The sequence below is a fragment of the Eleutherodactylus coqui genome, unplaced genomic scaffold (genome assembly GCF_035609145.1).
Source record: "Eleutherodactylus coqui strain aEleCoq1 unplaced genomic scaffold, aEleCoq1.hap1 HAP1_SCAFFOLD_775, whole genome shotgun sequence".
Classification (NCBI taxonomy): Eukaryota; Metazoa; Chordata; class Amphibia; order Anura; family Eleutherodactylidae; genus Eleutherodactylus; species Eleutherodactylus coqui.
The window spans coordinates 15,001-26,875 of record NW_027102518.1 but is presented as its reverse complement, the minus strand read 5'-3'; positions in this window follow the sequence as shown (position 1 = coordinate 26,875).

Below are 11,875 nucleotides of genomic sequence, written 5' to 3'. Positions count from 1 at the left end.
TTGGGGCCCGGCCGCTCGGAGAGCGGGGTCTGCCCGGGCAGCCAGCCAGCCTGTTGGCCCCGCGGCCTGCACAGGCGGAGTGGGGACCCTCGCGCTCGATGACTCTGCTCCCAGGGAGGTGGCAGAGGGGCGGCCGCGGTGCTTTGACTTTGAGCGGTCCCCACTCCTCAGCACATTGAGAAATAGTCACTTTGTCAAGGACCGCACACCGCTCGTTCCCTTATATGCAAAAAAGGTGTTCGTCCTGACGTTTTGCGAGGCCTTATTTTACCGCCGTCGGCGCTATCAGGGGAAACGGGCCCGCTCCTTCCGCCCTCCTGGAACCGTGCCTCGGCCCGGAGCGACCAGGATCACCCTCATACCGGTTCTCGTGACATACATCGACACTCGGCTCAGCCCCGGCAGCCGCAGCTCCCACCGGCCCAGCCAGCCGGGTCCGCCACCCTGGCCGGCACGCCTGGAGCGTTTGGACTTTGTCGTTTTTTCAAAGACTCATCTCTGCCAACGACTTCAGCAGGGGCTGCCACCTGCTGTTCCCCGCCAATGGGTGTCCTGACCTGCAACACCGGAGGCTCAGGCAGGGTCAAGAGCAACTGCTGGTAGGTGCACTCAGGGGGCCCTCTGCAGCCGCCCAGGGCCACCTCTGCAGCCAGCACACTGCTGCCAACAGCCCGCTCCCCGTCACCCCCCCCCAGGCCCCTCTGCATACATCTGCCGGGGGTGCTTTTTTGACTTCCCCCATTTTGGCCAATGGGAAAATGCCAAGGGGAAAACCTCCAGAGTCAGGCCGACCTCATGGAACTCAAGCCCGGCCTGGAGCCACCGGTCTGTCCCCTTCCCGGTTCTCAGGGATTTTTGGACTTGTGATTTCCGTGATTCGTCTCTTCAAACTTTGTTGGACTACAATGGGGGGCGACCGGCGGTCCGTGCCCGGCCTCCTGGGGTCCTGCCCGGGGACAGCGGAGGCTCAGCCAGGGTTTTGAGCCACCGCTGGCAGGTGCACTCACGGGGCCCTCCGCAGCCGCCCATGCACACCTCTTCAGCCAGCACACTGCTGCCAAACACCCGCTCCCCATCACCCCCCAGCCCCTCTGCATACATCTGCTGGGGGTGCTTTTTTGACTTCCCCCATTTTGGCCTATGGGGAAAAGCCAGGGGGAAAACCTCCAGAGTCAGGCCGACCTTCTGGAACTCGAGCTCGGCTTGGAGCCGCCGGTTTGCCCCCTTCCCGGTTCTCAGGACCTGCATTGACACTCGGCTCAGCCCCGGCAGCCGCAGCCCCCGCCGGCCCAGCCAGCAGGGTCCGCCCCCCTGGCCGGCGCCTGGAGCGTTTGGACTTTGTCATTTTCATGACTTGTCTCCTCAAACTTTGTTCGACTGCAAGGGGGGGTGTGCCGCGGTCCGTGCCCAGCCTCCAGGGGTTGCCCCCGGCCCCTGGAGCAGCCAGCACCCCCTCGCCCTCAACACTCCCCGTTGGGACTTTGAAACTTTTCTGACGGTGCAAGCTTCATCAAACGGCAAGGGGGCAGGCTGCGGTCTGTGCCCGGCCTCCTGGGGTCCTCCCTGGGGACATCGGAGGCTCAGCCAGGGTTTTGAGCCACTGCTGGCAGGTGCACTCAGAGGGCCCTCCGCAGCCGCCCATGCACACCTCTGCAGCCAGCACACCGCTGCCAACAGCCCGCTCCCCATCACCAGCCAGCCCCTCTGCATACATCTGCTGGGGGTGCTTTTTTGACTTCCCCCATTGTGGCCAATGGGAAAATGCCAAGGGGAAAACCTCCAGAGTCCTGCCGACCTCCTGGAACTCCAACCCGGCCTGGAGCCACCGGTTTGTCCCCTTCCCGGTTCTCAGGACCTGCATCGACACTCGGCTTAGCCCCGGCAGCTGCAGCCACCGCCGGCCCGGCCAGCCGTGTCCGCCCCCCTGGCCGGCACGCCTGGAGCGTTTGGACTTTGTCATTTTCATGACTTGTCTCCTCAAACTTTGTTCAACTGCAAGGGGGGCTGCCCCGGCTGTTCCCCGCCTCCTGGGTGTCCTTCCCTGCAACACCGGAGGCTCAGGCAGGGTCTTGACCCACGACTGTTGGGTGCTCCTAGGGGGCCCCTCCACACCCCCAGTCCCACCTCCAGGGGCTCCCCCCGGCCCCTGGAGCAGCCAGCACCCCCTCGCCGTCAACCCTCTCTCCCCGTTGGGACTTTGAAACTTTTTCCGACCGTGCAAGCTTCGTCAAACGGCAAAGGGGGCAAGCGGCGGTCTGTGCCCGGCCTCCTGGGGTCCTGCCCGGGGACATCGGAGGCTCAGCCAGGGTGTTGAGCCACTACTGGTAGGTGCACTCAGGGGGCCCTCCGCAGCCGCCCCGGGCCACCCCTGCAGCCAGCACACACCGCTGCCAACAGCCCGCTCTCCGTCACCAGCCAGCCCCGTCCGCGCACATCTGCCGGGGGTGCTTTTTTTGAGACACACTGTCACTTTGTCAAAGACCGCACACCGCTCGTTCCCTTATACCCCGACAAGGTGTTCGTGCTGACGTTTTGCGAGGCCTTATTTTACCGCCGTCGGCGCTATCAGGGGAAACAGGCCCGCTCCTTCCGCCTTCGTGGAACCGGGGCTCGGCCCGGAGCGACCAGGATTACCCTCATACCGGTTCTCATGACATGCATTGACACTCGGCTCAGCCCCGGCAGCCGCAGCTCCCACCGGCCAGGCCAGCCGTGTCTGCCCCCCTGGCCGGCACGCCTGGAGCGTTTGGACTTTGTCATTTTTTCCCCCAAGACTCGCCTCTGCCAACTGCCAAGGACTTCAGCAGGGGCTGCCACGGCTGTTCCCCGCCTCCTGGGGTTCATGCCCGGGCACACCGGAGGCTCAGGCATTGTCTTGAGCGACTACTGTTGGGTGCTCTCACGGGGCCCCTCCACACCCCCAGGCCGACCTCCAGGGGCTCCAGCCCGGCCCCAGGGGCAGCCAGCACCCCTTCGCCGTCAACACTCTCCCCCCGTTGGGACTTTGAAACTTTTCCGACCGTGCAAGCGTCATCGGACGGCAAGGGGGTAAGCTGCGGGCTCTGCCCGGCCTCCTGGTGTCCTGCCCGGCCCCGTGGGGCGGACAGGCAGGGTTTCTCACCCACTACCCGTAGGCACTCTCAGGGGGCCCTCCGCGCCCTCAGGCCGCCCTCCCCGGGCTTCCCCCGGGTCCGCGGAGCAGCCCGACACCCCTCGCCGCACCGTCTCTCGCCCCCGTTGGGACTTTGAAACTTTTCCCCCCCGTGCAAACCTCACCGGGGGGCAGAGGGAGAGACCCGCGGGCCGTGCCCGGCCTCCCGGGACTCCCTCCGGGCAGCGCGGGCGGCTCGGACGGGGTTTTGAGCGAGTGCTGGGGGGGGTGTCTTCGGGGGCCCCCCGCGGGCCCCCCGGGGCACCTGCGCGGGGTGGCCCCTGCTGCCAGACACCCACTCCCTATCGACCATCCAGCCCCCCTACATACATCTGGCGGGGGTGCTTTTTTGAGTTCCCCCATTTTGGCAACTTGGCACATCCTATGGGGAAACCGGCAAAATCATGCCGACCTCCTGGAACTCCGGCTCGGCCTGGAGCCGCCGGTTTGTCCCCTTCCCGGTTCTCAGGCATTTTCGGACTTTGTCATTTTTTCAGCACTCTGTCAATGCGGCCAGCGGGAGCTGCCGCGGTCTGTGCCCAGGCACCAGGCTCTCCAAACGGACACCGGCGGAGGGTCAGGGGGTGTCTCGGCCAGATACTGAAAAACACTCAGGGGGTGCCCAGGCACCAGGCACTCCAAACGGACACCGTCGGAGGGTCAGGGGGTGTCTCAGCCAGATACTGAAAAACACTCAGGGGCGCACGGGGGCTGCACAGGGCCACCCCGGGCGGCCATATTGGCGGCTGGGACCCCCTATTCAGCAAACGCCAGGGGGCGCTCAGGGACACCCGGGGGCTGCTCCACTCGCCCCAGGCCGGCCTCCCTGAGGCGGGCACGTTAGCGGCTGAGACCCCCTCTCGAGCAGAGACCGGGGGGCGCTCGGGGACACACGGGGGCTGCTCCACTCGCCCCAGGCCGGACTCCCTGAGGCGGGCACATCAGCGGCTGAGAACCCCTCTCCACCAATGACCGGGGGACGCTCAGGGACACACGGGGGCTGCTCCACTCGCCCCAGGCCGGCCTCCCTGGGTACCCAGGCGGGCACATTAGCGGCTGAGACCCCCTCTCGACCAAAGACCGGGGGCGCTCAGGGACACGCGGGGGCTGCTCCACTCGCCCCAGGCCGGCCTCCCTGAGGCGGGCACATTAGCGGCTGAGACCCCCTCTCGACCAGAGACCGGGGGGCACTCGGGGACACACGGGGGCTGCTCCACTCGCCCCAGGCCGGACTCCCTGAGGCGGGCACATTAGCGGCCGAGACCCCCTCTCGACCAGAGACCGGGGGGCGCTCGGGGACACACGGGGGCTGCTCCACTCGCCCCAGGCCGGACTCCCTGAGGCGGGCACATTAGCGGCCGAGACCCCCTCTCCACCAGAGACCGGGGGGCGCTCGGGGACACACGGGGGCTGCTCCACTCACCCCAGGCCGGACTCCCTGAGGCCGGCACATTAGCGGCTGAGACCCCCTCTCCACCAAAGACCGGGGGGCGCTCGGGGACACACGGGGGCTGCTCCACTCGCCCCAGGCCGGACTCCCTGAGGCGGGCACATTAGCGGCTGAGACCCCCTCTCCACCAAAGACCGGGGGCACTCAGGGACACACGGGGGCCGCTCCACTCGCCCCAGGCCGGACTCCCTGAGGCGGGCACATTAGCGGCTGAGACCCCCTCTTCAGCAAACGCCAGGGGACACTCGGGGACACACGGGGGCTGCTCCACTCGCCCCAGGACGGACTCCCTGAGGCGGGCACATTAGCGGCTGGGACCCCCTCTCCACCAAAGACCGGGGGGCGCTCGGGGACACACGGGGGCTGCTCCACTCGCCCCAGGCCGGACTCCCTGAGGCGCGCACATTAGCGGCTGGGACCCCCTCTCCACCAAAGACCGGGGGGCGCTCGGGGACACACAGGGGCTGCTCCACTCGCCCCAGGCCGGCCTCTGTAGGTACCCAGGCGGGCACATTAGCGGCTGAGACCCCCTCTCCACCAAAGACCGGGGGGCGCTCGGGGACACACAGGGGCTGCTCCACTCGCCCCAGGCCGGCCTCTCTAGGTACCCAGGCGGGCACATTAGCGGCTGAGACCCCCTCTTGACCAAAGACCGGGGGACACTCAGGGACACACGGGGGCTGCTCCACTCACCCCAGGCCGGCCTCCCTAGGTACCCGGGCGGGCACATTAGCGGCTGAGACCCCCTCTTCAGCAAACGCCAGGGGACGCTCAGGGACACACGGGGGCTGCTCCACTCGCCCCAGGCCGGACTCCCTGAGGCGGGCACATTAGCGGCTGAGACCCCCTCTCCACCAAAGACCGGGGGGGGGGCGCTCGGGGACACACGGGGGCTGCTCCACTCGCCCCAGGCCGGACTCCCTGCGTACCCGGGCGGGCACATTAGCGGCTGAGACCCCCTCTCGACCAAAGACCGGGGGACGCTCAGGGACACACGGGGGCCCCTCCGCGCCCCCAGGCCGACCTCCAGGGCCTCCCTCCCGGCCCCTGGAGCAGCCAGCACCCCCTCGCCGTCAACACTCTCTCCCCGTTGGGACTTTGAAACTTTTCTGACCGTGCAAGCTTCATCGGACGGCAAGGGGGCAGGCTGCGGTCTGTGCCCGGCCTCCTGGGGTCCTGCCCGGGCACATCGGAGGCTCAGCGGGGGTTTTGAGCCACCGCTGGCAGGTGCACTCAGGGGGCCCTCCGCAGCCGCCCCGGGCCACCCCTGCAGCCAGCACACCGCTGCCAACAGCCCGCTCTCCGTCACCAGCCAGGCCCGTCCGCGCACATCTGCCGGGAGGGAGCTTTTTTTGAGACATACTGTCACTTTGTCAAAGACCGCACACCGCTCGTTCCCATATACCCCGACAAGGTGTTCGTGGTGACGTTTTGCGAGGCCTTATTTTACCGTCGTCGGCGCTATCAGGGGAAACACGCCCGCTCCTTCCGCCTCCCTGGTACCCTGGCTGGGCCCGGAGCGACCAGGATTACCCTCATACCGGTTCTCACGACCTGCACTGACACTCGACTCTGCCCCGGCCGCCGCAGCTCCCGCAGGCCCGGCCAGCCGGGTCCGCCCCCCTGGCCGGCGCCCGGAGCGTTTGGACTTTGTCGTTTCTTCTCCAAGACGCGTCTCTGCCAACTGCCGTGGACTTCAGCGGGGGCTGCTCCCCGTCTCCTGGGTGTCCTGCCCGGGCACATCGGAGGCTCAGCCTGGGTCTTCAGCCCCTACTGGTAGGTGCACTCAGGGGGCCCTCCGCAGCCGCCCAGGCCCACCCCTGCAGCCAGCACACGGCTGCCAGCAGCCACCACACAGCTGCCAACAGCCCGCTCTCCGTCACCCCCCAGCCCCTTCTGCATACATCTGCTGGGGGTGCTTTTTTGACTTCCCCCCTTTGGCCAATGGGGAAAAAGCTAAGGGGAAAACCTCCAGAGTCAGGCCGACCTCCTGGAACTCCAACCCGGCCTGGAGCCACCGGTTTGTCCCCTTCCCGGTTCTCACGACATGCATCGACACTCGGCTCAGCCCCGGCAGCCGCAGCCCCCGCCGGCCCCGCCAGCCCGGTCCGCAACCCTGGCCAGCGCCTGGAGCGTTTGGACTTTGTCATTTTTTCTCAAAGACCCATCTCTGCCAACTGCCGTGGGCTTCAGCGGGGGCTGCTCCCCGCCTCCTGGGTGTCCTGCCCGGGCACATCGGAGGCTCAGGCAATGTCTTGAGCCACCGCTGGCAGGTGCACTCAGGGGGCCCTCCGCAGCCTCCCAGGCCCACCCCCGCAGCCAGCACATGGCTGCCAGCAGCCACCACACAGCTGCCAACAGCCCGCTCTCCGTCACCCCCCAGCCCCTTATGCATACATCTGCTGGGGGTGCTTTTTTGACTTCCCCCCTTTTGGCCTATGGGGAAATGCTAAGGGGAAAACCTCCAGAGTCAGGCCGACCTCCTGGAACTCCAACCCGGCCTGGAGCCACAGGTTTGTCCCCTTCCCGGTTCTCACGACATGCATCGACACTCGGCTCAGCCCCGGCAGCCGCAGCTCCCGCCGGCCCGGCCAGCCCGGTCCGCACCCCTGGCCAGCGCCTGGAGCGTTTGGACTTTGTCATTTTTTCTCAAAGACCCATCTCTGCCAACTGCCGTGGGCTTCAGCGGGGGCTGCTCCCCGCCTCCTGGGTGTCCTGCCCGGGCACATCGGAGGCTCAGGCAATGTCTTGAGCCACCGCTGGTAGCTGCACTCAGGGGGCCCTCAGCAGCCGCCCAGGCCCACCCCTGCAGCCAGCACACGGCTGCCAGCAGCCACCACACAGCTGCCAACAGCCCGCTCTCCGTCACCCCCCAGCCCCTCCTGCATACATCTGCTGGGGGTGCTTTTTTGACTTCCCCCCTTTTGGCCTATGGGAAAAAGCTAAGGGAAAAACCTCCAGAGTCAGGCCGACCTCCTGGAACTCCAACCCGGCCTGGAGCCACCGGTTTGTCCCCTTCCCGGTTCTCAGGACATGCATAGACACTCGGCTCAGCCCCGGCCGCCGCAGCCCCCGCCGGCCCGGCCAGCCCGGTCCGCACCCCTGGCCAGCGCCTGGAGCGTTTGGACTTTGTCATTTTTTCTCCAAGACTCGCCTCTGCCAACTGCCGTGGGCTTCAGCGGGGGCTGCTCCCCGCCTCCTGGGTGTCCTGCCCGGGCACATCGTATGCTCAGGCAATGTCTTGAGCCACCGCTGGTAGGTGCACTCAGGGGGCAGTCCGCAGCCGCCCGGGGCCCACCCCTGCAGCCAGCACACGGCTGCCAGCAGCCACCACACAGCTGCCAACAGCCCGCTCTCCGTCACCCCCCAGCCCAACTCTGCATACATCTGCCGGGGGTGCTTTTTTGACTTCCCCCCTTTTGGCCTATGGGGAAAAGCTAAGGGGAAAACCTCCAGAGTCAGGCCGACCTCCTGGAACTCCAACCCGGCCTGGAGCCACCGGTTTGTCCCCTTCCCGGTTCTCAGGACATGCCTAGACACTCGGCTCAGCCCCGGCCGCCGCAGCCCCCGCCGGCCCGGCCAGCCCGGTCCGCACCCCTGGCCGGCACGCCTGGAGCGTTTGGACTTTGTCGTTTTTTTCAAAGACTCATCTCTGCCAACTGCCGTGGGCTTCAGCGGGGGCTGCTCCCCGCCTCCCGGGTGTCCTGCCCGGGCACATCGGAGGCTCAGGCAATGTCTTGAGCCACCGCTGGTAGCTGCGCTTTGGGGGCCCTCGGCAGCCGCCCAGGCCCACCCCTGCAGCCAGCACACGGCTGCCAGCAGCCACCACACAGCTGCCAACAGCCCGCTCTCCATCACCCCCCAGCCACTTCTGCATACATCTGCTGGGGGTGCTTTTTTGACTTCCCCCGTTTTGGCCTATGGTAAAATGCTAAGGGGAAAACCTCCAGAGTCAGGCCGACCTCCTGGAACTCCAGCTCGGCCTCGAGCCACCGGTTTGTCCCCTTCCCGGTTCTCACGACATGCATCGACACTCGGCTCAGCCCCAGCAGCTGCAGCTCCCGCCGGCCCGGCCAGCCCGGTCCGCACCCCTGGCCAGCGCCTGGAGCGTTTGGACTTTGTCATTTTTTTTCAAAGACTCGTCTCTGCCAACTGCCGTGGGCTTCAGCGGGGGCTGCTCCCCGCCTCCTGGGTGTCCTGCCCGGGCACATCGTATGCTCAGGCAATGTCTTGAGCCACCGCTGGTAGGTGCACTCAGGGGGCCCTCCGCAGCCGCCCAGGCCCACCCCTGCAGCCAGCACACGGCTGCCAGCAGCCACCACACAGCTGCCAACAGCCCGCTCTCCGTCACCCCCCAGCCCATCTGCATACATCTGGCGGGGGTGCTTTTTTGACTTCCCCCCTTTTGGCCTATGGGGAAAAGCCAGGGGGGAAACCTCCAGAGTCAGGCCGACCTCCTGGAACTCCAACCCGGCCTGGAGCCACAGGTTTGTCCCCTTCCCGGTTCTCAGGACAAGCATAGACACTCGGCTCAGCCCCGGCCGCCGCAGCCCCCGCCGGCCCGGCCAGCCCGGTCCGCACCCCTGGCCAGCGCCTGGAGCGTTTGGACTTTGTCATTTTTTCTCAAAGACCCATCTCTGCCAACTGCCCTGGGCTTCAGCGGGGGCTGCTCCCCGCCTCCTGGGTGTCCTGCCCGGGCACATCGGAGGCTCAGGCAATGTCTTGAGCCACCGCTGGCAGGTGCACTCAGGGGGCCCTCCGCAGCCTCCCGGGCCCACCCCCGCAGCCAGCACACGGCTGCCAGCAGCCACCACACAGCTGCCAACAGCCCGCTCTCCGTCACCCCCCAGCCCCTTATGCATACATCTGCTGGGGGTGCTTTTTTGACTTCCCCCCTTTTGGCCTATGGGATAATGCCAAGGGGAAAACCTCCAGAGTCAGGCCGACCTCATGGAACTCCAACCCGGCCTGAAGCCACCGGTTTGTCCCCTTCCCGGTTCTCACGACATGCATCGACACTCGGCTCAGCCCCGGCAGCCGCAGCTCCCGCCGGCCCGGCCAGCCCGGTCCGCACCCCTGGCCAGCGCCTGGAGCGTTTGGACTTTGTCATTTTTTCAAAGACTCATCTCTGATAACTGCCGTGGGCTTCAGCGGGGGCTGCTCCCCGCCTCCTGGGTGTCCTGCCCGGGCACATCGGAGGGTCAGCCTGGGTCTTGAGCCACTGCTGGTAGGTGCGCTTTGGGGGCCCTCGGCAGCCGCCCAGGCCCACCCCTGCAGCCAGCACACGGCTGCCAGCAGCCACCACACAGCTGCCAACAGCCCGCTCTCCGTCACCCCCCAGCCCCTCCTGCATACATCTGCTGGGGGTGCTTTTTTGACTTCCCCCCTTTTGGCCTATGGGATAATGCCAAGGGGAAAACCTCCAGAGTCAGGCCGACCTCATGGAACTCCAACCCGGCCTGAAGCCACCGGTTTGTCCCCTTCCCGGTTCTCACGACATGCGTCAACACTCGGCTCAGCCCCGGCCGCCGCAGCCCCCGCCGGCCCGGCCAGCCCGGTCCGCACCCCTGGCCAGCGCCTGGAGCGTTTGGACTTTGTCGTTTTTTTCAAAGACTCATCTCTGCCAACTGCCGTGGGCTTCAGCGGGGGCTGCTCCCCGCCTCCTGGGTGTCCTGCCCGGGCACATCGGAGGCTCAGGCAATGTCTTGAGCCACCGCTGGTAGCTGCACTCAGGGGGCCCTCCGCAGCCGCCCAGGACCACCCCTGCAGCCAGCACACGGCTGCCAGCAGCCACCACACAGCTGCCAACAGCCCGCTCTCCGTCACCCCCCAGCCCAACTCTGCATACATCTGCTGGGGGTGCTTTTTTGACTTCCCCCCTTTTGGCCTATGGGGAAAAGCTAAGGGGAAAACCTCCAGAGTCAGGCCGACCTCCTGGAACTCCAACCCGGCCTGGAGCCACCGGTTTGTCCCCTTCCCGGTTCTCAGGACATGCACTAATACTCGGCTCAGCCCCGGCAGCCGCAGCCCCCGCCGGCCTGGCCAGCCGGGTCCGCCACCCTGCCCGGCGCCTGGAGCGTTTGGACTTTGTCGTTTTTTCCCCCAAGACTCGCCTCTGCCAACTGCCATGGACTTCAGCGGGGGGTGCTCCCCGCCTCCTGGGTGTCCTGCCCGGGCACATCGGAGGCTCAGCCTGGGTCATCAGCCCCTACTGGTAGGTGCACTCAGGGGGCCCTCCGCAGCCGCCCAGGCCCACCCCTGCAGCCAGCACACGGCTGCCAGCAGCCACCACACAGCTGCCAACAGCCCGCTCTCCGTCACCCATCAGCCCAACTCTGCATACATCTGCCGGGGGTGCTTTTTTGACTTCCCCCCTTTTGGCCTATGGGGAAATGCCAGGGGGAAAACCTCCAGAGTCAGGCCGACCTCCTGGAACTCCAACCCGGCCTGGAGCCACCGGTTTGTCCCCTTCCCGGTTCTCAGGACATGCACTGACACTCGGCTCAGCCCCGGCAGCTGCAGCCCCCGCCGGCCCGGCCAGCCCGCTCCGCACCCCTGGCCAGCGCCTGGAGCGTTTGGACTTTGTCGTTTTTTCTCCAAGGCTCGCCTCTGGCACATGCCTTGGACTTCAGCGGGGGCTGCTGCCCGCCTCCTGGGTGTCCAGCCCGGGCACATCGGAGGGTCAGCCTGGGTCTTGAGCTACTGCTGGTAGGTGCGCTTTGGGGGCCCTCGGCAGCCGCCCAGGCCCACCCCTGCAGCCAGCACACGGCTGCCAGCAGCCACCACACAGTTGCCAACAGCCCGCTCTCCGTCACCCCCCAGCCCCTTCTGCATACATCTGCCGGGGGTGCTTTTTTGACTTCCCCCCTTTTGGCCTATGGGGAAAAGCTAAGGGGAAAACCTCCAGAGTCAGGCCGACCTCCTGGAACTCCCACCCGGCCTGGAGCCACCGGTTTGTCCCCTTCCCGGTTCTCAGGACATGCATAGGCACTCGGCTCAGCCCCGGCAGCCGCAGCTCCCGCCGGCCCCGGCCAGCCGGGTCAGCCCCTTTCCACCACACACCGGGCTCCGCACTTAGCCAAACCTCCAACATCCCTACGCGAGGCGACCTCTGCCCTCGCCTCCGTTTGGCTACCCGTCTCTCTGGCGGAGGTGCTTTTTTTCTTTTTTTTTTGACTTCCCCCGCTTCGGGACATAAGCAAACCCCAAGGGGAAAACCGGCAGGCCCGTGCCCGCCTCCTGCAACTCCAGCTCGGCCCCGAGGACCTCCATTC